At 36.6% G+C, this 27,772-nt stretch overlaps 1 long non-coding RNA gene across 2 annotated transcripts in view; it reads left to right on the top strand.

Annotated features, from left to right (window-relative positions):
* Window positions 1–8,886: 8,886 nt before the first annotated feature.
* The window catches only part of LOC144579356 (uncharacterized), a 37,062-nt gene continuing 18,176 nt past the window's right edge, over window positions 8,887–27,772 (top strand). Inside the window, exons 1-3 of one of the 2 annotated variants that reach the window (XR_013526783.1) lie at window positions 8,887–9,098; window positions 15,588–24,188; window positions 25,600–25,762. This is a non-coding gene — a long non-coding RNA (uncharacterized LOC144579356). Of the gene's footprint in view, window positions 9,111–15,587; window positions 25,763–27,772 lie in introns of both variants that reach the window. The other variant, XR_013526786.1, reaches the window with a different exon arrangement.

Raw genomic sequence — 27,772 nt, 5'->3', positions numbered from 1 at the left:
CCTTCATAAAATTTTTTTCTGCTTATAATATATGGTCATTTGGGATAGATTGGGAGATTGTGCTAGAGATAATTGTGGAGGTACTTGGCTAAAGCCTCTTCATTCTACTTATTTTACCATATCCTACAAGTTGGATATATTACCAACACAGAGAAGACAATGAAAGCATAGACTGTGTGTAAAATAATGCAGGGAAGATGCTGCTGTATAGTCTTTGAGAAGAAGCTCCATTTAAGTATCTGTTGTAATTACTGTAAACAAAGAATAGAAAAAGGGTGTGTTTGTAGAAGAAAATGATCCTGACTGGAGAGCTAATAACTGATGATATATTCTTACTTAAAACTTCATTGACCTATCCATGCCTATTCACTTATTTTTGCCACTCTTGTCCTGTAAATGTTTATGACAAAGTTAAATGTATATAGTAATGAAAGGAGGGATTAGGAAGGAAGGATGGCAGCTTCATTTTGTAATAATCTATTTTCCAGAAAAGCCTGTTTCCCATGGGTATTTTTCTTACCATATGTATATCTCTAATGGCAACTGTGTGTGGCCTTTGAACAGGTCATCTGAGAAATGCTTTAGGTTCTCTAGGTGAGGTCATGTGCACCTTTGTTTTATAAAGTTAAAAGAGTTCATGCACAATGTAATATTTTCATTCATCAGATAATCAAAGACCAAAAACATAATATTTATCATCAGTCAGGGTGTGAATAATAAGATTTGTAAACCATTGGCCTGTTGATGAAATTAAATTTGATCCAGGGTGTTGAGCATTCATCTGGCAGTATATATTTAAAAGTTTAAATAGTTTATACTCTTCAGCTTAGTAAAACTCTTCTAAGAGATTTTTCTAAGTAAATAGTCAAATGCACTGGAAATATTTTATACTAAAGATGTTCCTTAAACATTTTAATAATTATGAAAAACACTTTAAATATCCCAGTTCTCTAGCTATTTATAATTGGTCAAATAAAATTTACTTTTATATATTGAAAAGGCTGTAGGAAAATTAAAAACTAAATATTAATGGGAGGAAGTGGAGCAAGATGGCTGAATAGAAGTCTCCACTGATCATCTCCCTGGCGAGGGCACCAAGTTAACAACTATCTATGCGGGAAAAAAAAACCACTTGCATAACAACTGAAAATCAGGTGAGCACTCCTAGTACCTGGCTTTAACTTCGTAAAAGAGATACTGAAGAGATAGAAAAAGCAGCCCTGAATCCCTGATGCCACTCCTCACCCACCCCCTTTAGAGGTGACTTGTTGCAGAGAGCATCTCTGGGTGCTTGCAATGGGAGAGCACAGCAATTATGAGGCACTGAACTCAGTGCTGTCCTGTTAGAGAAGAAAGAAAAACAGACCAAACTCAGCTTGCACCTGCCTACAGAAGGAGCATTTAAACCAGCTCTAGCTAGAGAGGAATTACCTATCCCAGCAGTCCACACTTGAATATCTGCAAACCTTGCCACCAAGGGCTGTAGCACTCTGTCTCATGTAAACTTGAAATGCAGTCTAGGTTATAAGGACAGCAGCTCTTAGGTGAGTCCTAGCACTGCACTAGGCCCAGAGACAGTGGACTGTGGTGAGGGGGGATGTGACATAATGAGACACCAACTGGGAAAGCAAAGGGAGTGACACCAGCACTGGTATCACTGCTGGTATCACCCCACCCCTAACACTAGGCTTGCAGCTCCAAAAATGATCCCTTCTTTTTGCCAGAGGTGAGGAGAGAAAAGAGTGAGGAGGACATTGTCTTGCATCTAGAGTACCAGCTCAGATATAGCAGGATAGGGAAATGGTCAGAGTCACAAGGCCCCTGTCCCAAACCCTAGCTTTCAGACAACATTTCTAGGTACACCCTAGGCCAGAAGGTAACCTGCTGCCCTGAAAGAAAGGACCCAGTACTAGCAGCATTCATCACCTGCTAACTGAAGAGCCCTTTGGCTCATTCCAGCAGCAATACCCAGGTACTACAATGGAGGCCTTGAATGAACCTCTGAGACTTGCTGGCTTCAGGTGAGACTCAACACATTACCAGCTGTTGTGGCTATGAAGTAAAATTCCTGCTTGGGAAAGGCGGAAGAAAAATAAGGGGGTTTTGTCTTGTACCTTAGGTACCAGCATGGCCACAGTAGAGTAGAGCACAAAGTGTGGCTCCTGAAGTCCCTGGTCTCAGTACTTGACTCTTAGATCACATTTGTGGATATCCCCTGGGCCATAGTGGAGCGCAGCTCCCTGAAGGGTGAGCCCCAGGCCAGGCAGCATGCACCAACAAGCTGACTTAAGAGATCTTGGGCCCTAAGAGAACATTGGCAGTAGTCTGGCAGTACATATTGTGAACTGGAGTGGTGGTGACTGCAGCCTGAGGCTTCTATGCCTTTGGAAAGGGGAGGAAAGAGTGGGAAGAACTGTGTCTTGTGGTTTGACTGCCATATCAGCAACAATACAGTAGGATACCAGCTAGACTTCTAATGCTTTTGACTATAGTCAAGGGCTCCTGGATGGTGCTGTGGACTGACTTGGGACCTGGGGGACCTCACTGCCCTGTAGGGAAGGACAGAGGCCTAGCTTGCTTTGCCACTTTCTGATTGTAGAGCCCCAGGGCACTGAGCAAACATAGGCAGTAGCCAGGGAGTGCTTATAGCAGGCCTTAGGTGAGACCCAAGAGTGTGTTAGCTTTAGGTCTGACCCAGTTTAGTCAAAGTGGTGGTGGCCACAGGGTTCTTATGTCACTCTGTCCCCAGTTTAGGTGGCTCACAACAGAGAGAGAGAGAGAGAGAGAGAGAGACTCTACATGTTTGGGAGAAAGAAGGAAAAAACCAAGAGTTTTTGTCTGGTAATCCAAAAAATTCTCCTGGATCTTGTCTTAAGACCATCAAGGTGGTACACCTCTATGAATCTGCAAGAACCATAGCATTACTGGACTTGGGCTGCCCCTTAAAGCAAGTAGAGCTTATATCACAACACCCAAGTCCTTTCAAATACCCAGAAAGCCTTCCCAAGAAGGATGGCTACAAATAAGCCAAGACAATAAAGATTGTAATAAATACCTAACTCTTTTATGCCCAGACACTGAATAACATCTGTCAGCATTAAAACCATCCAGGAAAACATGACCTTGCCAAATAAACTAAATAAGGCATTACAGATCAGTCCTGGAGAAAGAGAGATATGTGACAATTCAGGCAGATAACTCAAAAAATAGATGCATTGAGAAAACTTAAAGAAATACAAGATAATACAGAGAAAGGATGCAGAATTCTATTAGATAAATTTAACCAAAAATTGAAATAATTAAGAGGATAAAGGATAATGAAATAATTGAAAGAAAAAAGGATAAAATCTGGACCTTAAAAATGCAACTGGTATACTAAAGAATGCATCAGAGTCCTTTAATAGTAGAAGTGATCAAACAGAAGAAAGAATTAGTGAGCTGGAGATGGGTTATTTGAAAATACACAACCAGAGGAGACAAAAAATAAAAATAAATAAAAAAATAAAACACACCTACAGAATCTAGAAAAATAGCCTCAAAAGGACAAATCTAAAAGTTATTGGCCCCAGAGAGGAGAAAAAGGGATGGAGCGTTTATTTAAAAGAAGAATGATTTAGAACTTTCCAAACCTAAAGAAATGACATGAATATCCAAGTATAGGAAAGTTATAGATCACTAAGCAGATTTAACACAAACAAGACTACTAGGAATTTAATAATCAAACTCCCAGAGATCAAATATAAAGAAAGGATTCAAAAAGAGCAAGAGAGAAAAACAAAACAATGAAGTTTCAATACATCTTGCATCAGATTTTTCAGTAGAAATCTTACAGGCCAAGAGAACATGGAATGACAAATTTAAAGTGCTGAAGGAAACAAACTTACCCTAGAATAGTATGTGGAGTGAAAATATTCTTCAAACATAAAAGAGAAAAAAAGACTTTCCCAGACAAACAAAAGCTGAGGGATTTCCTCAATATCAGATCTTTCCTACAATAAATGCTACAGGGAGTACTTCAAACAGAATGAAAATAACATTAATGCACAATAATTCATCACCTGAAGGTGCAAAACTCACTGGTAATAGTAAGTAAACAGAAAAACACAGAATATTATAACACTGTAACTGTGGTATTTAAATGACCCTTATCTTAAGCAGAAAGACTAAATGATGAGCTAATAAAAAATAATAACTAGAACTTTTCAAGACATGGTACAGTAAGATATAAAGACAACAAAAAGGTAAAATTCAGAGGGACAAACTTAAGGATTAGAGTTTCTATTAGTTTTATTTTTGCTTGTCTGTTTATGCAAACAGTCTTAAATCATTATCAGAATAAACTAATGGGTTTTAAGATAGTATTTGTAAGCCACATGGTAACCTGAAACAAAAAACATGCAATAGATACACAAAAAATAAAAAAACAAGACTCTAATCCATATCACCAGAGAAAATTACCTTCACTAGAGGAAGGCAGGAAGGAGAGAAAGAAGGAAGAGAAATCATAGAACAACTAGAAAACAAAAAACAAACTGGTAAAAGTAAGTCTTTACTTATGAATAGTAACATTAAATGTAAACGAACTAAATGTCCCAATCTAAAGACTGGCTGAATTGATCAAAACTCAAACAAATAAACAAGAAACAACTACAAGTCCAGATGATTTGTTGCCTACAAGAAACACCCTTCACCTATAAAAAAAAGATTGAAAATAGGGTGACAGAAAAAGATATTCCCTGCCAATGAAAACCAAAAAAGAACAAGAATTGCTATACTTATATCAGACAAAATAGAATTCAAGACAGACTTTAAAAAGAAACAAAAAAGTCACTATATAATGATAAAGGGGTTAATTCAGCAAGAAGATATAACAACTTTATATATTTATCCAACACTGTATCACAAAACGAAATACTTATTAAAACTAAAGGAAAAGATAGGCCATAGTACAATCATAGCTAGAATGTCAACACCCTGATTTCAGCATTGGACAGATCATCCAGACAGAAAATCAACAAAAAAAAATTAGACTTAATCTGTACTATAGACCAAATTGATCTAATATTTACAGAACATTTTATCCAAGAACTGCAGAATACACATTCTTTTAAAAGCACATGAATTATTCTCAAGGATAGACAGTATGTTAGGTCACAAAACAAGTCTTAGGACATTACAAGAAAACTTGAAATAATTTAAACATCTTCTCTGACAACAATGGAATAAAACTCAACAAAATTATAAGAAAAATTTTGGAATCTATACAAGTATATGGAAATTAAACAATATTTTCTTGAATGACCAGTGAGTCAATTAAAAAAAATTCAGAAAATTGAAAAATTTCTTGAAATAAATGTTAATAGAAACACAACATACCAAAATCTATGGGATACAGTGAAAGCAGAACTAACAGAAAAGTTCATAGCCAGAAGTGCCTACATTAAGAAAGAAAAAAAAGTACTTCAAATGAACAATCTAATGATGGATCTGAAAGAACTGGGAAAGCAAGAGAATGCCAAACCCAAAATTAGGAGAAGATTTAAGAAGTATCAGAGAAGAAATTAAATTGAAATTAAAAAATACAAAAGATCTGTGAAACAAAATGTTAAACAAAATTGACAAGCCTTTAGTCAGACTAAGATTAAAGGAGAGAACATGCAAATGAATAAGATTAGAAATGTAAAAGGAGACCTTAAAACTGATACTGAAGAAATTCAAAGGATCATTATTGGCTATTAGAAGCAACTATATGCTAATAAACTAGAAACTCTAGAATAAACGGGCAAATTCCTCGATACATGCAGCCTACCAATATTCAACCAGGAAGAAATCCAAAACCTGAACAGCCCAACAACAAGTAACCAGATGGAAGCTATAATAAAATGCCTCCCAGTAAAGAAAAGCTTGAGACCTATGGCTTCACTGCTGAATTCTACAAAACATTTAAAGAATAATTCCAGTCCTACTGAAACTTTTCTGAAATAGCAAAGCAGGAAATCCTAATGCGTTCTTTGAGACCAGAATTACCTTGATACCAAAACCAAACCAAGACACATCAAATAAAGAAAACTACAGACCAAAGTCTTAGATGAATATTGATGCAAAAATCCTAGACAAAACACAAGTAAACTGAATTCAACAATACATTAGAAATATCTTTTATCATGACCAAGTGGGATTTATCCCTGAGATGCAAATATGGTTCAGGATACACAAATCAATCAGTGTGATACTCTTATCAACAGAATGAAGGATAAAAACCATATGATTATTTCAATTACTGCTGGAAAAGCATGTGATAAAATTCAGCATTTTTTCATAATAAAAAATCCTTAAAAACTGGGCATAGAAGAAACATACCTCAACATAATAAAAGCCATATACTAGAGATCCACAGCTAGTGTTATACTGAATGGGAAATAAATGAAAGCCTTTTCTTGTAAATGTGGAATGCAACAAGAATGTCCACAGTCACCACTGCTATTCAATATAGTACTGGAAGTCCTAGCTAGAATATTGGATGTGAGAGATACAAAGGACATCCAAATTGTAAAGGAATAAGTCCAGTTATTCTTGTTTGTAGAAAATAGGATCTTATACTGGGGAAAACCTAAAGGCTCCACAAGAAAACTGCTAGAACTCATAAACAAATTCAGTAAAGCTACAGAACATAAAATTAACACACAAAAATCAATAGCATTTCTATATGCTAACAATGAACAATTTGAAAGGAAATAAAAAAGTAATTTTACTTACAGTAGCCATAAATAAAATTAAATACCTAGAAATTAAAACAAAAAGTGCAAGATGTCTGGCATAAAAACTATGAAACACGGATAAAAGAAATTGAAGAGGACACCAGAAAATATAAAAATATTTCTTGTTCCTGGATTGGAATAATCAATATTGTTAAGCTGTCCATACTACCCAAAGCAGTCTACAAATTCAATGCAATCTCTTACCAATGACAAGAAATAGAAAAAAAATCAATCCTAAAATGTATCTGGAACCACAAAAGAGGCAGAATAGCTAATGGTATCTTACCTAAGCAAAACAAAAACAAAAACAAAAAACAAACAAAACTGGAGGAATCACATTACCTGATTTCAAGTTACACTACAGAGCTACAGTAACCAAAACCAGTATGGTACTGGCATGAAAACAGACACATAGACCAGTGGAACAGCATAAACTACCCAGAATCCACACACATTCAGTGAACTCATTTTCTACAAAGGTGCCAAGAACATGCTCAGGGAAAATACAGTCTCCTCAATAAATGGTGCTGAAAAACTGGTTCTCTACTAGTCACTATGCACAAAAATGAAAAAATGAATTAAAGACTTACATCCAAGATCTCAAACTATAAAACTACTACAAGAAAACATTGGGGAAAGTTTCCGGTCCACTTACTTTGGCAAAAATGTCTTAAGTAATACCCCACAAGCACAAACATCCAAAGCAAACATTAACAAGTAGAATCATATCAAGTTAAAAAGCTTTTGAACAGCAAAATAATCAACAAAGTGAAGAGAGAGTCCACAAGATGGGAGAAAATATTTGGAGTCTGTACATCTAACAAGGGATTAATAAACAGAATATAGAAGGAGCTCAAACAACTCTACAGGAAAAAATTTAATAATGTGTTTAAAAATGACAAATAGATGTGAATAGGCTTTTGTCAAAAGAAGACATACAAATGGCAAACAGGCATATGAAAAATGTTCAACATTATCACAGAAATGCAAATCAAAACTACAACATGATATCATCTCACCCCAGTTAAAATGGTTTATGGCCAAAAGATAGGCAATAACTAATACTGCTAAGAACAAGGAGAAAATGAGAACCTTGTACACTGTTGGGAATGTAAATTTTTACAACCACTATGGAGAACAGTTTGGAGGTTCCTCAAAAAACTAAAAGCAGAGCTACCATATGATCTAGATGATCCAGCAGTCCTACTGCTGGGTATATTACCCTCGCCCTCCACCCCCATCACAAAATAAATCAGTGTATTGAAGAGATATCTGCACTCCTGTTTGTTACAGCTCTGTTTACAATAGCTGAGATTTGGAAGCAACCTAAGTGTCCATCAACAGATGAGTGGATAAAGAAAATATGGTGCATATACACAATAGAATACTGTTCAGCTGTAAAACACATGTGATCCAGTCATTTCCAACAACATGGATGGAACTGGAGATCATTGTGTTAAGTAAAAGAGGCCAGACACAGAAAGATAGATGTCTTGTTTTCACTTATCTGTAGGATCTAAATATCAAAACAATTGAACTCATGAACACAGAGAGTAGAAGGATGTTCACCAGAGGCTGGGGAGGGTGGTGGGGAGCTGGGGTGGAGGGAGGTGGAGACAGTTAATGGGTTTAAAAAATTAGAAAGAATGAACAGGACCTACTACTCTATAGCATAACAAGAGTACTATAGTTAATAATAACTCATCATATATTTTAAAATAAAGCATATAATTGGATTGTTTGTAACTCAAAGGATAAATGCTTGAGGGAATGGATACGTAATTCCTCATTATGTGCTTATTTCACCTTGCATATCTGTATCAAAACATCTTATGTAAACCATAAATATATACATCTACTCTGTGCCCATAATTCTTTTTTCAATGAATCTTCTAATCCAGAAACATAGTGTAATTCTCCATATATTTAGGGCTTTACTTTCTACTGAGAGTGTTTGCTTTTTTAAGTAGAAATAGGTGTTCCACAATCTTCATTATAATTTTCCCATAATATTTTCTATTTTTACTGTAAATGACATTGTTTAATTTTTAACTTCAATTTTTGTTGATAGCAAAAAGAAATATAATTGATATTTTACATTAGCTTTTTCTTCTGTGACTTTGTTATATTCACTTATTTGATCTGGTATTTGATTTCTAACATTCTTAATATTTTCTTTTTTTTTAGTGTGAGTTGCCAACCACTAGAAGCCTGTGGCAGTGTTTAAATCTACAGCAAACATGCTAACAATTGGTTGAAGACAGGATTATGTAATTCCACCTTGATGTTCCTTTCTGTGGAGCTTACATCATTGTCAAAGAAACATAAAGGCAGAACTGGGTGAGAGCTAAGGTAGCATTTTCTTAGTTATGAGCCAATTTAATCTTTATGCTTTGTGGAGAATACTTTAGTCAATCTCCCCATTTTTGCTAAACTACTAAAGAAAGGGATCTTCTTTAAGTGTGACTATTTCAGTGTGTGTGTGCTGGGGCGCTCATTTCAGTGGCCATTATTTCTGCAGAGTGGCCTATGTTAATTCCAAAGTCTCCTGAAGAGCATTGATAACATGCCTCTACCTAGATTCTATTTTTATCTATCTATCTATCTATCTATCTATCTATCTATCTATCTATCTATCTATCATCTATTTATTTATTGAAAAAAGAGAAAGAGAAAAGGGGAGAGAGAACAGGAGTCTTGCTCTATTGCCCAGGCTGGAACGCAATCTAAAAATAGATATTAAAAAACTCTTTTATGCCGATAATTGTGCTTAACAGAAGAGACAGGAAGGAATAAGGGAAGAAAATAACAAACAGCCAACCAATATTTCATTTAAGTCTGTGAAATGCTATGCAAATGCTCAAGAGTGATTTACTTCCAATTATGTGGTCACTTTTAAAATAGGTGTAATGTTGTACTGACAAAAATGTGTGTTCTGTGGACCTGGGGTGAAGAATTCTATAAATATTCACTGAGTTTACTTGTTCCAGGTCTGAGTTCAAATCATAGATGTCCCTGTTATTTTCTATTTCGTTGATCTGTCGAATATTAACAATGTGATGTCAAAGTCTCCCGCTATTATTGTGCGGGAGTCCAAGTCTTTTTATAAGTCATTAAGAACTTGTAGGCCGGGCGCGGTGGCTCAAGCCTGTAATCCCAGCACTTTGGGAGGCCGAGGCGGGTGGATCACGAGGTCAAGAGATCGAGACCATCCTGGTTAACATGGTGAAACCCCGTCTCTACTCAAAATACAAAAAATTAGCTGGGCATGGTGGCGCATGCCTGTAATACCAGCTACTCAGGAGGCTGAGGCAGGAGAATTGCTGGAACCCAGGAGGCAGAGGTTGCGGTGAGCCAAGATTGCGCCATTGCACTCCAGCCTGGGTAACAAGAGCGAAACTCCATCTCAAAAATTAAAAAAAAAAAGAACTTGTCTTATGTATCTGGGTGTTCCTATATTGGGTGCATGTATATTTATGATCATTGACACCTGTTGTTGCATTGATCCTTTAACCATTACGTAAATGTCCTTCTTTGTTTCTTTTAGTCTTTGTTACTATTAAAGTCTATTTTGTCAGAGACGGAAGTTACAACTCCTGCTTTTTTTTTTTTTTTTTTTTTTTTTTTTTTTTTTTTTTTTTTTTTTTTGCTCTCCATTTGATTGATAAGTCTTCCACCAACCCTTTGTTTTGAGTCTTTGTGTGTCCTTGCTTATGAGACGGATCTGGATACAGTGTACCGATGGGTTTTGACTTTTTATTCAATTTGCCTGTCTGTGTCTTTGATTGGGGCATTTAATCCATTTAAATTTAGGATTAATATTGATATTTGTGAGTTTAATATTGTCGCTTAATGCTAGCTGGCTATTTTGCCCATTAGTTGATATAGGTTCTTCATTATGGAGGTACTCTTTACCTTGTGGTAAGTCTTTGGGATGACTGATACTGGTTGTTCCTTTCTGTGTATAGTGCTTCTTTCAGAAGCTCCTGTAAAGCAGGCCTGGTGGTGATGAAATCTCTGAGTGCTTGCTTATTAGTGAAAAATTTTATTTTTCCTTCATTTATGAAGCTTAATTTGGTTGGATATGAGATTCTGGGTTGAAAATTCTTTTTTTTGAGGATATTGAATATTGACCCCCACTCTCTTCTAGTTTGTAGGGTTTCAGCTGAGAGATCTGCTGTGAGTCTGATAGGCTTCCCTTTATGGGCAACCTGACCTTTCTCTCTAGCTGCCCTTAGAATTTTCTCCTTTATTTCAACCCTGGTGACTCTAAGGATTGTGTGTCTTGGGGTTGCTCTACTTGAGTAATATCTTTGTGGTGTTCTCTGTATTACCTGGAGTTGAATATTGTTCTGCGTTACTAGGTTAGGAAAGTTTTCCTGAATAATAGCCTGAAGAGTATTTTCCAGCTTGGATTCATTCTCTTCATGACATTCAGGTACACCTACCAAACATAAATTAGGTCTTTTCACATAGTCACATATTTCTTGGAAATTTTGCTCATTCCTTTTTACTCTTTCTTCTCTAATCTTGTCTTCTTGTTTCATTTCATTAAGTTGATCTTCGACCTCTGATATCCTTTCTTCTGCTTGATCAATTCGACTGTTAAAACCTGTGCATACTTCTTGGAGTTCTCGTATTGTATTCTTCAGTACCATTAATTCACTTATATTTCTCTCTAGATTGTCTATTCTCGTTAGGCTATGGTCAAACCTTTTTTCAAGGTTCTTAGTTTCTTTACATTGGGCTAGAACATGTTCTTTTAACTCATAGAAGTTTCTTATTATCCACCTTCTGAAGCCTAATTCTGTTAATGGAATGCACTCATCTTCTATCAGGCCTTGTTCCCTTGTTGATGAGGATCTATGATCACCTGTAGAGGAAGAGGCATTTTGATTTTGGGTATTCTCAGATTTTTATGCTGGTTTCTTCCCATCATTGTAAATTTATCCACCTGTCATCTTTGTAATTACCAACTTTCAAATTAGGTCTCTGAGTAGATGTCCAACTTGTTGATTCCTAGCCCTGGAATCTGAGCAACCCACTGCACTGGCTAAAACAGCTGCATTAAGATTCATGGTGCTTTTCTGCCCTGGAATCTCCAGTCTGGCTTTCTTCTTAAGTTCCTTTTTCAATCAGCTGAATAGGTGACTCTGCCTTCCCAGAGCTTCAAACGTCGACCAAAAGGGGACCCAGTCCCGTTCACTCTGCACCAAGAACTGTTGCGCTGGACACAGAGTTGTGCTGGTGACCCGTGGGGCTCCTCTGCTGGGAATCTCCTGGTCTGTGAGCAACAAAAATTCATCTGAAAGTGTGGCGTCCTCGTTCTCTGCGCTTACACTGAGAGCTACAATCCTGAGCTGCTAGTAATCAGCCATCTTGGATCTCTCTCTATTTTCTATATATCGAATCACATCATCTGCAAATAGAAAAATTTTAATTATTTATTTCTTTTGTATTGCTTCTAATGTCTTGTTTTTGTCTTATTGAAGAGGTTAGAACAGTGTTGAATAAAAGTTGAATAGATACTCTTGCCCTATTCTGACTCTTCAGTAAAAAGCATTCAGCTCTTCATAATTAAGGTTTTTTTTTTTAAGTTTTTTTTATTATGTAAGTTTTTCTCCATTCCTAATTTGCTAAAAGTTTTAATTATGAGCAGGTATTAAATTTTGTCAGTTATTTTTCAATTCCCTATTGAAGTTGAATATTCAATATTCAATTCTTACAGTATTCTCCTTCATATTATTAACATAGTAAATTACATTGATATGTTTTTATACTTTTCATTCAGTTAGTTGTGATTTTATTATTCCTTTTTACAAATTGCTAAATTTGGATTGTTTATATTTTGTGAAAGATTTTTGTGTTTGTGAAGGTAGTTGTGACTTTTGTGTTATCCTTATGTCTTTCCTTTTTTTTTTTTTAAATATACAGGTATTATTGGTCTCATAAAATGAGTTGAAAATGTTTTCCCCTTCTATTTCATGAAAGAGATTGTGTAAGATTGACATTATTTCTTCTTTAAATGTTTGCTATAAATAACCAATGAAGACATATATATCTGCAATTGTCATCATGAAAAGTTTTAAACTATCAATTGAATGTCTTTCAATGAATATTAAATGAATGTGAATATAAAATATTTGGATAAGATTTTCTGTTTCACATGTGTTAATCTGGTGTTTTGTAGATTATTTTTGTCTAGTACTAATATAGGGACTTTAGCTTTCTTAGACACATTGTTTTCATGGTGTATCATTTCCTATCCTTTTACCTTTACCTTATTTGTGTCTTTATGTTTAGATTCTTGTAGACTTCATGCAGAGATATCTTGCTTTTTATCCAGTCAATCTCTGCCTTTTAATTATAGTGTTTAATCCATTTATTTTCAAGGTAATAATTGATATGGTTACTATTGGCCTTACTGTATTTTCTCTTTAAAATACCTCTTAATTGTCCTCTTTCCCTTGATATTTTAATAAGAACTTTTGTTCAATTGTCTTTTTCTTCTCTGCCTTTTTGTAAACAATTTTTTAAAATTTGAATAACTGTCTTAGGGAATATGCTTCAGAAGCTTACTCTAGTTTACTTTGAATTAGTATGATTCTATTTCAAGTATTATGTAAAAGCCATATAGTAATATACTTCCTTTTACTCCTTCACATCATTTGTGCTGTTGCTGTCATATATTTTATATCTACATACGTATTGAGCCCTGTAATACATATTATTTTCTCTTTAAATAGTCAAATTTTGTCACTTAGAATTTTTATTTTATATTTATTAAAATAGTTCTTCAGACATTTTTGACACATTTCATTCTTGTAAACATAATGCAAATAAAATAAATTGGTTGAGGATCTAATATAATAACTACATCCTAGCTGCCACCTGGTTGACAGTGATCTTAAGACCATTCTGATTTCAGATATGTTAAAATGTAAAACAATTGGATGTGGTGCCTCATACCTGTAATGTAATCTACTTGGGAGGATTGATGAAGGTCACTAGTTTAAGACCACCCTGGGCAACATAACAAGACATTGTTTCAAAAAAGAAGTAAAATAATATAAACATAAACTCCTGTGTACCCATGATCTTGCTTAAAAAATAGAATGATTCTCAACACTATCAAAGTTCCTGTGTATCCTCCCTGATCATATCTCTTTTCTTCCACTAGAGAGAAAAACACTAGCTAGATTTTCTGTTTGTTATTCTCTTGCATTTTTCTATAGTTTTAATAAATATGTACTCAAAAATAAATGTGTTGTTCTTGAACTATTCTACAATATGTCTATAACATATGTGTTCTGTGATTTGTTTTTTGTAAACTCAGTATTACATAGAATCTTCTACACTAATATCCATTTTTATTATTTTCACATTTGTATAGTATTCCACTGTAGACATATGTCCAAATTCATCTATGCTTCTTTCAACGGACATTAAGGGCTGTTTATAGTATTTTGTTATTACACATTATTTATCATAGATTATTTTGTTGTAAACATTATTGTTTCCTAGAACATATTTGAGAGTTTCTCTATATAAACAGATGGGCTTGCTAGGCCTAGATGATAAGAGTTGTCAACTCTCATTGCCATCAAAATCTGCTGCATCCTTCTCTCTCCCCTGAATATTTTTGCTTGGTTTATGGCCTTAACTAAATATCTATGTTCAGGAACCTTCAATAAAAAGAAAGAAAAGAGGAGGAAAATGAAAAGAGGTAATAGTTATTTCTAGACTGCAATCTGAATTTTTTTTTCAGACATAGTTTTGGAAAACCAAAGCCGGAAAGAGACAAAGAAAATCATTGATATTGTCTCAGGCTGCCCCCATAGTTTAAATCACAGAAGCTACTGAGAGGTCACTACTAAATTTGAGGACATAAAAATTCAAACAGAAGAGAGCATTTCATTTTTATGAAGTTTAAACTGTTTTAAGAAAGCTGAAATTGGCTGTCTTAAGATACTTCCCTGAACCCCAGTCCCTATTACAACTTCCTGCTCTGTTTCCTATTTAACAGGCTACAAAGATAACTATCTTCTTGATCTAAGTTATCATGCACCAGGGACTTCAGCCTTTCACTCCTTTTTCTGCACGATGACTTCCATATTGTTCCTTTAACAACCTTAGACATGTCCATCTCTCCACTGTGTCTTGCAATGACTGATATTGTAGTATGACTGGCTGTAAATTTTCTCAAGATTGTTTTCCTACTGGAGCTCTTAAAAAATCTAAAATACTTATATATTGGCTCTTCTCCAATACATCAAATATGCTATACTGCTTTGCAGTGGGTCTTTTCAGTGGGTGCCTTTGTAGGGAGAGCAGCTGGGTCTACTGGCCCTGGACTGCACTACATTTTTCCTTTTAGTCTTCTCTAGTAGTTCCATGGTGTATTAGTCAGGGTTCTCTAGAGGAACAGAATAGGAGCTCTGTGTGTGTGTGTGTGTGTGTGTGTGTGTGTGTGTGTGTGTGTGTGTACATATATATATGAGTTTATTAAGGAGTGTTAACTCAAATGATCACAAGGTCCCACATTAGGCTCTCTACAAGCTGAGGAGGAAGGAAACCAGTCCAAGTTCCAAAGCTGAACAACTTGGAATTCCATGTTTGAGGACAGAAAACAACCAGCATGGGAGAATGATGTAGGCTGAGAGGCTAAGGCAGTAAGCCTTCTCACGTTTTTCTGCCTGCTTTATATTCAGGTCGTGCTGGCTGCTGATTATACAGTGGCCACCTAGACTAAGGGTAGGTCTGCCTTTCCCACCTTTCTTCTGCAAGGTTCCAACAGTTGATTCTGTTATTTTATTTTTTTATTCACAGGTACGCTGTGTGATTAAAGAGAGACAGGGCCTCCAACATGCTCAAAGTATCCATTAAGACATGCAACCTTCCATGACCATACGAAGACTCACTGGGGATATGCTGATGAAACATGCAAGGATCATGCTGACAGTTTCTTCTGGCATGCTCAGTGACTGGTTCTGCCATGGTTCCTTCTTCTCTCTGTCCTGAGTCTGCTGACTGGGTTGCTGTCTGCTGTACTTGCATTTCCCTGATACTACCAGCTTTGCTGCTCCTGTTGTACTTCTCTCTTCCAAATACTGCTGCTGTTGCTCTCCCTCTTCCCAAGGATGAGGGAATGTAGAGTTTATAATTAGGAGAAACTTTATATGATCAAGTCTAATCTACCATTTGATGCAGAATTCCCTCTTGAGTACTCCTGTCAAACAATAATTTCTGTTTTGCATGAACAGTTTTAGTGCCGAAGAAAGTACTACTACAGTAAGTACACTTGTAGTTTTATATTTTGCATACTTGCATGAATATTTTTGTAGAAAAATGTCTAGAAGTAATACTGGGTTCAAGACATGTGCATGCTTTACATTTAGATGGTTAGTTACAAATTTTATGTGTGTATCTGTATGTGTTACTGCTTATTTGCTCTCTCAAAGCATCTGATCTCATATTCCCAAGTCAGTACTGAAGCTTATTGCTGCTACACACTTGGTCATCTCCATTTGGTGTGCAGCTGGGATAGCTTGAGTAAACCCTCTAACCCTTCACTATGGTCTTAGAGATAAATATTTTTTCCCAAATAGGCAAATAGTCTTTTCCATGCTTATGAAATACAACACAACTGCAGGTAAAATGTATGACCAATGCCAACCTACAGGCAGAATTGCTGCTTCTTATGAACATAAACAGAGTTCCTTACAAAATTAAAGCAAAGTTGCCTTGCTAGCTTTAAGGTCACTGTAGGCTTGTGGGTTCTTTCTCTGATGACCTAGCCATGTCCAGAATGCTTTTCACAGCCTGTAACTGGGTCAGCAGCATAACACGAGATAGTGGAAGGAGAGGCTAGTAAATGCAACACCCACAGTAACCATTTGGACAGAATTATGTACATTAGTCCCATTTCCTTTTTGCCAACCTGGATAAGAATGGTTTCAAAAACTTGTACATTCTTGAATATATTATTTCTATCCTTGTATAGGTAAGGTATTAAACATGTCCGCTGCATCATTGTTTTGGGCGATGTAGTGCAGTAACACAGGTTGACTGCTCATGGCTATCTTTTATTATGACAGTTCTACTTCTGGTTTTTGATGCAATAAACCACAGAACATAATGGTAGAAAGTGACTTGAAATAGTTACTGCCCTCATGGGTTGGCTTTTGTGTTCTGCTTTATGTTAACTGCTGTCATAATATAGTTCACTGTTTTTGCTTCAGCAGACACCCCCTCAGGGTAGGGCCAACATCTGCCTTCACAGAACACAGATTAGTAGTTTTACAAAGAAATTAAGAAATAACAAATACAGCACTCTCTAAAATTACTCATATATTTACCTTCTTGCTGTTTTTCATTCTTTTGTGTAGTTTTAAGTTTTATTTGGTATCATTTGCCTTCAGACTAAAACACTATCTTTGTAATTTCTAGTGGTTCAGTTGTTTTGGGTCTACTGATGATGAATTGTCAGCTCCTATTTATCTGAAAATGTATTTTGCCTTTATTCTTGATGAATATTTTTGTAGGATATAGAATTCCAAGTGACACTTTTTCAGTACTTGAATGTTTTTATTGTCATCATCTAATTTACATAGTTTCTGATATAAAGTCAGTGACAATATTTACATTTGTTACCCTGTATGTAAAGTGTCTTTTTATTTGGCTACTGTTTTTCCTTAGCTTTGATTGTCAGCAATCTTACTCGAATAATTTTACATGTGGTTTCATCACTGTTTATTTTGTTTAACATTTGTGGACTGCCTTGGATCTGTGGGTTGATATCTTTTCATTAGATCTGAAACTTTTTTTAGCAATTATTTCTTCAACATTTTTTCCAGGACTAGTCTTTTTTCTTCACTTCTGGGTTCCACTTACATGTATGTTAGACCAGTGGTCCCCAACTGTTTTAGTACATGGCGGAGGGGGCAATGTGAGGGATGGTTTCAGGATGAAACTGTTCCACTTTGGATCATCAGGCATTAGATTCTTATAAGGAGTGCACAACCTACATCCCTTGCATGCACAGTTCACAATAGGGTTCACACTCCTATGATGCCACTGCTGACCTGACAAGAGGCAGATCTCAGGTAGTAATGCTCACTTGCTGTGTTAGACTACATATTATCACAAAGATCACAGAACCTGTGTTGTTTTCATTATTGCTTGTCTGTTTAATCTTGTTTTCTCTGTGTGCTTAGTTTGGTTATTTTTCATACCAGTTCAATTTCCTTGCTTCTCATCTGTCTGCTGTTAAACTCATTCAATAAATATCAGATATTGTGTTTTTCATATTTAGAATTCCTTTCAGTTCTCTCTTTAAATTTTTTACCCGTTAAATCCCCCACCATCTGTTTACTGAAAATATTTGCCAATTCTTTTAGAGTCTTAAATATATTTGTGATACAAATTTTATTGTCATTTTCTCCTAAGTCCCAAATCTACGTATACTCCTGATCTTCTTCCAGTCAGTATTTTGATCTCCTGGTTATGAGTCACATTGTTCTATTTCTGTGAACATTTTAAAATATATACTAAACATTATAGATGCTACTATGTAGCATTCTGAATGCTACAAAATCTAGATTTTCTTGTCTTCCTTTAAAGGATATCGAGTCTTGTTCTGGAAGGCAGTTAATTTTGTTTTCAGGCTTTGTGGCCTTTGTGGGATGTTAACTTAATGCCTGGGATTTTCAACATTTTTGGCTGGTTCTAATTCTGACACGCTCTATCACTATATACCCTCCAGAATTTTACTTCAGCTCAGTCTCCATTAGCTGTTTGCTGCTAAGCCTCATGGAGTCTTGTTGTCACCATGTGTGGCTTAGTATTTAGTCATACACTCAAGGTAATTCCTATGTAGATTTCTATCATTCTTTTACTGTTTATCTCTATCCTCTCTAGTATCCTGACATGTAACGTTCAATGATCTCAGCATCCCCATATTCTGATGTCAGTTTCCTCTGCCTAGTGATCGTCTGTTCTGTTTTTTCCCTACTTCCCTATGCGGCTACTTACGAAGTGCCCAAAAGCCAATCTGAATTTAATGCTCACTGTATGGGTCTTTTCTCTTAAGGATTATCGCCCTGCACTGGTTGTACTTCAATGCCTGGAGACAGTTCTTCTGAATATTAAATTTAGTGTATGTTTATGTACAGTGAGATATACATTCAAAATCTGTTGTTCTATCACATCATATTATCAAACCTGATTTTGAATTCAAACTAAAATTTTTTAGTGTTGTGACCCTGGAGAAGCTTCTGAAATTCTTGGTATCTTGGTTTACTCATCTCTTAGAAGAAGAAAATAGTTCCCAGTTAACTATAGTGTAACACAGGCCTGCCACTGTAGTTCATTAATAAGTATTATTTTTATGTCCTCTTTTCCCATCTCTATATTACTTTCACCTTGGCATAAGAGCACTGTACTTGCTCCAAGTAACTAACCCTCTCAGTTTTCTCTGAATTTTTAGGAACGGTGGTATGAAGAAAATAATGAGGTTCCTTAGGGAAGAGCTCTCTTGATAAGAACTATTTTATCCAAGTCCTCAAGTGCTTGAAATCCCATGTTTTACATGTCACCATGAAAACTAACACTGAGGTATTCTTACTAGTCATAATCTTCCTCTATGTGTATAGAGACCTATTATCCTCCTGTGGCTTTCAGAATAACTAGTAGCATGCTCTAGGCTTAAAGGGAGATTTTGCCTAAATGTGGTTCTATGTGTAAGTCTTTAAAAGTAGTAAAAAATTGTTCAGTGGAGCAATGCAGAGATGGTTTTTAAACTTTAAAACCTCTTATCCAGACTCCACAAGCTTTGACAATTGTTTTATTTTAAGGTATTTTTAAAATTTTAAGAACTATTCAGAGGAAGGAACATATTTAGAAACAACTATATATAGACTACATTAATGCACTGTAGAAATAATGTACTATGGGTTTATGGTGCTTTTTAAAGTGATATACAGTTATAACATAGCAACAACTATTCCAACACATTTACTTTAATTTGCCACATGGATTATAAATAGCTCACTAAAAATGCTAAGCAATTATATTGAAATGTGACAACCTTTCTGAACCACAAAAAGAAGATATAGTTCTGGTTTTTGTAAGAATTCTCCTGTTCTGTAAATACATTGTTCTTGGTATTCATAAATTTCCACATACTATACATCATGAGAAAACAAAGGGAAAATTATCAACCATTTTTTTAGAATAGTTGCAGGACTTGAGAAAAATAAATCCAAAGTTTTATTCTCAATAACAACCAGAGTTTCCTTTTCCAGCAGCTCTAATGTCCCCCCCAAAATAGTCTGTGTTATTTATTCATTTACCCACCCTCCCCCTACTTACCTATCCATCCCATTATTTTTTTTAACTGAGCCTGATATTTTTTATTTTTTAAATTATATTTTAAGTTCTGGGATATATGTGTAGAATGTGCAGGTTTGTTACATAAATATACACGTGCCATGATGGTTTGCTGCATCCCTCCCCCATCATTTACATTAGGTATTTCTCCTAATGTTATCCCTCCCCAATCCCCCCATCCCCTGCTATTCCTCCCCTTGTCCCCCCACCCCAACAGACCCCAGTGTGTGATGTTCCCCTCCCTGTGTCCATGTGTTCTCACTGTTCAATACCCACTTACAAGTGAGAACACATGGTGTTTGGTATTCTGTTCTTGTGTCAGTTCACTGAGAATGACGGTTTCCAGATTCACTCATATCCCTGCAAAGGATAAGAACTCATCCTTTTTTATGGCTCCATAGTATTCCATGGTGTATATGTGCCACATTTTCTTTATCCAGTCTATCATTGATGGGCATTTGGGTTGAAGTCTTTGCTATTGTGAACAGTGCTGCAATAAACATACATGTGCATGTGTCTTTATAATAGAATGTTTTATAATCCTTTGGGTATATACACAGTAATGGGACTACTGAGTCAAATAGTGTTTCTGTTTCTAGATCCTAGAGGAATTGCCACCCTGTCTTCCACATGGTTGAACTAATTTACACTCCCACCAACTGTGTAAAAGTGTTATTTCTCCACATCCTCTCCCGCATCTGTTGTCTCCTGATTTTTTAATGATCGCCATTCTAACTGGTATGAAATGGTTTTGATTTGCATTTCTCTAATGACCAGTGATGATGAGCTTTTTTTTCATATGTTTGTTGGTTGCATGAATGTCTTCTTTTGAGAAGCATCTGTTCATATCCTTAGCCCACTTTTTTATGTTTTTGTTTTCCCTTATAATTTTGTTTAAGTTCTTTGTAGGTTCTTGTTATTAGCCCTTTGTCAAATGGGTAGATTGCCAAAAATTTTTTCCAATTCTGTTGGTTGCCTGTTCACTCCAATGATAGTTTATTTTGCTGTGCAGAAGTTCTTAAGTTTAATTATCTGCCATTTGTCAACTTTGGCTTTTGTTGCTTTTGGTGTTTTAGTGATTAAGTCCTTGCCTACGCCTGTGTCCTGAATGGTATTGCCTCGGTTTTCTTCTAGTGTTTTTATGGTGTTAGGTCTTATGTTTAAATTTTTAATCCATCTTGAGTTAATTTTGTGTAAGGTATAAGGAAGGTCCAGTTTCAGCTTTCTGCATATGTCTATCCAGTTTTCCCAATACCATTTATTAAATAGGAAATATTTTCCCCACTGCTTGTTTTTGTCACGTTTGTCAAAGCTCAGATGGTTATATATTTGTGGCCTCCACCAATCCCCATTATTCTTTGTTTTCAGTTGCCCCTAAGCATCCAAACTGTGCTCCCTTCATCATTGCTCCACTTTTCTTTATTGCTCCACTTTACTTTCCCACAAAGAAGAACTCCTAAGTAGGGTTATGTCTCTGGGCTCTGAGCTGTGCCAACTAGAGGCAGGGGCAGATATGATATGTGAAATGTTATTTTTACCAATTTCATTGTAATTGTTTTCATCTTTGCGCCTGCCTGGGGAATTACAACTTCTTAACTGAATTCTGGAATACTCATTAAAATGTTTTGGCTAGTTATTATTAAATCAGTGTTTCTCTGGGGGGAACCAGAGCTGGAACTTCCTATTCTGCCATCTTGCTGATGTTGCTCACCTTTAATTTGCAGCTAGCTGTCTTGTTTAATCGGTAAGGTATTCAAGACTTCACATTTTCTTCTAATCAGTGCTTTTGTGACTGAATTCCAGGGAGATGGGGTGTCTCAGCTCCCCCAAGAAGGTGTTCTTCCAGGCTCTTGGTCTCTCACTCACCCAAGAATGGGAGAGGGGACCACATTGGGTGTGGCGAGTGATTAAATATTGGACCCCAAAGAGTTTTGCAGAAAGTGATTTATTTAGGTAGAGAAAGAGAAAAAGGAGAGAAAAAAAAGATGAGAGAGAGAAGCTTCTGTGAGATTATGGAGTCCAAAGAGGTGTGGAAGAAGGGGACTTTTAACCTGGGAGGAATTCCCACCTCATCCAAGCCCCCTGGCCTATGAAATGAGTTCCTTTAAACTTCCACTGGAGTGATCGATCTTTGATTTTTTCCCACATGTGCCAGAGTTTAAACAGAGACCCTTAAGATCCCAGATGGAGAGTTGGGGGTATGGTGCTGGTAAGTTCTTGCGTTTGAAACTACATTCCCTTTTGGATCTGGGAAGAGAATACATTCCCTCACTTTCACTTTGACCCACAGATTTGTGGTAGGATATTCTCAGCTTCCTTAATTTCTAAATAACAATTTTACTTAAAATTTCTTATTAAGATATATCTAAGATTTATATAAGAATTTTTAAATATTCACCTAAACGTGATTAAATTACTTTTTCAATAGAGTTAAGATCAGAGGTAGCCTATAAAAAAACCTCAACTATTAAAATGTATGAAGGTTTTCTTGTGATCAGGTATGGGATTAATTTTTCTAAGTTCTTCATAAATACAGGGAAAATACATAGTCACTATCCAAGGAATTTAAAGATATTTCTATATGTCTATGATATCAAATGTACTGACTATATTAATTTCCCTTGTCACTTATGTTTTTCTATTTGTCCAGTTATTAGAAATATTTATTTTTAAAATTGTACAATGATTTAAGTTTTTACCACAGTCTCCTGGCCAGGTTATTTTTAAATGCAAATGTTTGGACTCTACTCCAGAGAGTCTACTTAGTTGATTTTTGTGGGGGTCATGAATCTATTTTGGAATTTCTCTTGGATGATTAATCTACAGAAACTCTGAAGAACTGCCAAGCAAAATGCAAAACCCAATTTGCTGAGTTTTTCTCTTTGTGTATCTATTAGTTTTTATCTTTGTATTTAGATATTGGTTGGTGCATATGGGTTTATGACTTGACATATCTTCCTCATCATTTGTACTTTATCTAATTTATTATACTTCCTTTATATTATACTTAGTATTTTAACCACAAATTCAACCACTTTTGATGAGAACATTGTATTTCTGATTTTTCTCTCCTTCCACCCCCCCACTTTTTAAAAGAAATTTCATTTCCCTGTCTTTTTACTTTCAACCTTTCTATTTCACATTTTTGTTACATGTGTATTTGTTAACAAGGTATGGCTGGTCTATATTTTAATTCAGCTGTTCACTGGATGGTCTCTTTCATGTGAAAAAATACAATATAGTTAGTTATTTCATATGTATTTATTATACAGATGAATAAAATTTCACTTATAATATAATTATGCCTTTTACTTTTTAGATGTGTTTTGCATTTTTTAAAATCAAGTTACTTCCCAGTTGTTTTTTCTTTTTTTTACAGCTTTCTAGCTATTGGTATTTAAATAAAATGAACTTGTTAAAATGAATATTAATAGCAACCTGGAAAGGAAAAAGGATGCAGTGTGAGGAGGTTGCTTACATGGAAGAAATAGTAATCTAAGCCACTTGATTTCGGTAATTGAGAATGTGCTGTATATTTTGCATAACAGCTTTAGGTCTTATTTAGAATCTAATGACAATATCCCCCTGCTCCTATATAAGCTGCTTCCCAGAATCTCTGATGAGCCACTCAGCATGGTTGTACACAAAGTGCAGTCTGGTATCAGGACCATTCCATGGGCATGAGCCTAGTGAATTCTATAGCAGTTGAAGTAAATCCCTTCTATGTAAGTAAGTTCTACCTCAAAAAGTTTGGAGTGTTACCTATGAGAAACTTTATTTTTCCTGCAACAATTGAGAGTGATCTATCCTATACACTTTTCTGTAATTTCAATGAGAAAAATCAGGAAAAGAATATTTAGCAATATGCATTTACTCAATGATTCTAAAGATTTTTCACCTTTATTCCTTTTATTCCAACCTCTTCCATTTCCATTTTTGTGTGGAAACACTCCCAGCTCCATGGAGCATACCCCACTAGAATGAAACATGGATTCTACTATGAGCCTTGGGCAGCAAAATGAAGTGAAGAGCTGGAAATTTGTAAGTTAATTCACTCTGTATTTGTGGGAAAGCAACACAAGTATGAAAATTATGCTTTGAAAAAAGATTTTAATTCAATATATATCTTTAACATATTTTGCTGAATAGTACATTTCAATTTCTAAATTTGTTTTATTTACACATTTAAGGAATACATTTATAATAGTAAGTGTTAAGGGCTTGTCTTGTTCTCCCCAAACCCAGCTATATACATCACAGTCTCCTGGCCAGGTTATTTTTAAATGCAAATTTTTAGACTCTACTCCAGGGAGTCTCACTTAGTTGATTTTTGTGGGGGTCATGATCTGTATTTTGGAATTTCTTCTTGGATGATTAATCTACAGAAACTCTGAGGAACTGCCAAGCAAAATGCAAAACTCAATTTGCTGAGTTTTCCTCTAAGGTTTTGATCATAACATCTTTACACAAAAAGCATTTGACTGTTCTAGGTAAGCTCTCTAGATACTGAGAATAGGTTAATACTATTTAAGAGAATAAATAGTTGTGCAATCAAAGCATCAATAAAGCAGTAGTGTTATTGGAAGCATTTACAATTAACTTTCCATATAGAATTAGCCTAAAGGAGCAATTTTACTATTAAAAATTAATTAATCATAGAAGATTTAAGACAATGAACTTATTGTTCAGATAATATAGTCAAAATAAATGTATTACAAAACCAGGAATGTAAAAAATACTGAAGAGCTACACACAACAGAAATAGCATCTCATGTTTTATTGTGTAACATCACATCCAGCAAGAACAGAAGCAGGTTACTGAGTCTGATTCATACATGTTATTGCCTCTGCTGCAATACATTAATTCTAGTCTTTCACATGCCAAAATGCTGTGATCTCTTTTAAATGAACTAGTGAGAATAGAAATTTGTCAGGCCTCCAAGTCCAAGCCTGGCCATTTTAGCCTTGGTGACACACACATACTTCTGGATGGTCCCCAGGAGTCAGAAAGTCTGAAGTAACCAGATGACCACAAAGAGAAGTGAAACAACTCATTTCTACTTCGACTAATTGCTCTGCCATTGCAATCTGTAACCTTTGTTCTTGCTCAGCCTTGTAAAAATTTCCCCCTGGACACTGGGTTTCTCAAGACCCCCACTCCTGTAACTATGCAATTTACTGCACCCTCCCCTCTGCTTGCAACCAATATGCCCATCCTTATGCCTATTTGTAATAAATGACCCTTAACCTTATGATCATGCATCCCATGATGTGCTTCCCCTCCCCAAGATAGATTACCACCTTTAACTGACAGTTTGCCCCAACCTATAAAACCAACTTCTATCCCACCACCCTCTGCTGACTCTCTTTTCAGACTCAGCCCACCTGCACTCGGGTGAATAAACAGCCATATGGCTCACACAAACCTCTTTGGGGGGATCTCTTTATGCAGGCAACATGCCTAACATTTGGTGCTGAAATCCAGGACAGGGGATCTTCTACAGGAGACCAAACCCCTGTCCTTACTCCTCCTTGTGCTCCCTCTATGAAGAGATCTGCCTACAACCTAGGCTCACCAGATCAGCCCACGGATCCACTCACCATCTTTGGATCAGGTAAGCAGTTTGCCTCAACTGTCTTCTTTAGCCCTTCTCGCTACTGTCAGCCTCCTCCTCCATTCAGTTTCATTTTCCTCTCCCTTTCAGTGGAGACAAGATAGACAGGACTTTGAGGTTCTTGACTGGAAAAAATTCCATGTGAGTCATGGAACCAGGAAGACAGTCTTCCCTTGGTGATGACTCATCTTTGTGGAGACATCTGCTCTGGTCACTCACTCGCACTCACTCATAGGATGGATCAATGTCGGAGATTCCCCCTTTGACCAATTCACCCCAGGCATAGACCAGGGTTTAGTCTGGGATGCCTGCTAAGCTTTTTGGTCATGTATTCACTTTCCTTGTCTCCACCACTCTTCTTAAACTATGGGCAACCTCCTGCCATCCGTTCTTCCCTCTTATCCCTTAGCCTGTGTTCTAAAAAATCTCAAACTCCTCCAGCTATCACCTGACCTTAATCCTAAACATCTTATTTTCTTCTGCAATACTGCTTGGCAACAATATAAATTGGACCATGACTCTAAATGGCCAGAAAACAGTACTTTCAATTTCTCTATTCTGCAAGACCTAGACTATTTTTGTCAACAAATGGGCAAAGGGTCTGAAATTCCCTTCATCCAGGCATTGTTTTACATTCCAATCCCTTCCTAATCTCTGCTCTCAATGCACCTGCAACCTGTCCCAAATTTTCCTTCTCTTCTTTCCATCCACTCCTCCTACCTCTGCCAGTGATTCACAATTCTTCTTGTCCATCGACCCTTCCAAACTTTATCTTCCCCACCTGTCTGAACCAGACCATAATCCAGGTCCTAACCCCTCCCCCAAAGCCTCCCTCCTCCTCTGTCCACAACCCATCTCCTTTGCCCCTCCTGTCACACTCCCCACCTCATACCCAGTCCTGCTTGCAGTTTAGTCCTGCAGCTAATTCCGCTGCCCCTGCCCAACAAATCCCCACTTCAAGAGGTGGCTGGAGCCTAAGGCGTAGTTAGGGTGCACTTTCCTTTCTCTTTATCAGACCTTTCCCAAAACAGCCAATGGTTAGGCTCCTTTTCATCAAATCCGCCAGTACTTAACTCAATCCTATATTCTCACCTGGAGTAACTTAAATTTCATTCTTACTTCTACCCTCATCCCTGGAAAAATGTTTATCACCCAATCAGCCCCTAGCATTAAAAACGCAACTGAAATAAAAATCTGGCCCTCAAACCCCACAGCAGGAATTAACCTTGTCTTCAAGGTGTTTAACAATAGGGAGAAAGCAGCCAAGTGGCAGTGCATTTCAGAACTGCATTTGCTTGCCTCTGCCATAAGACATACCCCAGCCATACTACTGGCTCACAAAGACTTCAAAGCACCCAGATTGCAGCATCCAGCTGGACCTCCTGGACCTTGCTTCAAGTGTTGGAAACCTGGTCACAGGGCCAAGGAATGCCTGCAGCCAGCCTGGGATTCCCCCTAACCCCTGCCCCACCTTGCAGGCCCCTGCTGGAAGTCAGACTGTCTGACTCATGTCACTGCTCCTTGGCTTCTCGGAGACCCCCTGGACCATCACAGATGCCAAGCTTCGGGTAACTGTTATGGTGGAGGGTAAGTCCATCCTCTTCTTAATCAATATGGAAGCCATCCACTCTATACTAACTTGTTTCCTTGACCTCCATAACTGTTGTGGGAATTGATGGCAAAATCTCCAGGCCTCTCAAAATTCCCCACGTCTAATGTCAGTTAGGCCAGCACTCCTTTCCACATTCTTTCCTAATTGTCCTCACTTCTCCAGTTCCCCTGTTAGGCCAAGATATCCTAACAAAATTGTCTGCCTCTTTATTCCTGGGCTACAGCCACACCTCTTTGCCTCCCACCTCCCTCAATAGCTCCCCTTATGTCCCCCTACCTTAACCCTAGGGTGTGGGACACCACCTCCCCATCCATCCTATAGTGCCAAACCGCTATACCCTCCCAGGTTCTTGAAAACTCACCTGAATTCCTAAGGAAACTTAAATGCCCTGCTCCTGT

The sequence above is a fragment of the Callithrix jacchus genome, chromosome 1 (genome assembly GCF_049354715.1).
Source record: "Callithrix jacchus isolate 240 chromosome 1, calJac240_pri, whole genome shotgun sequence".
NCBI classification, from domain to species: Eukaryota; Metazoa; Chordata; class Mammalia; order Primates; family Cebidae; genus Callithrix; species Callithrix jacchus.
The sequence above is the reverse complement of the archived record's forward strand: the minus strand, read 5'-3'. Positions and strand labels throughout refer to the sequence as shown.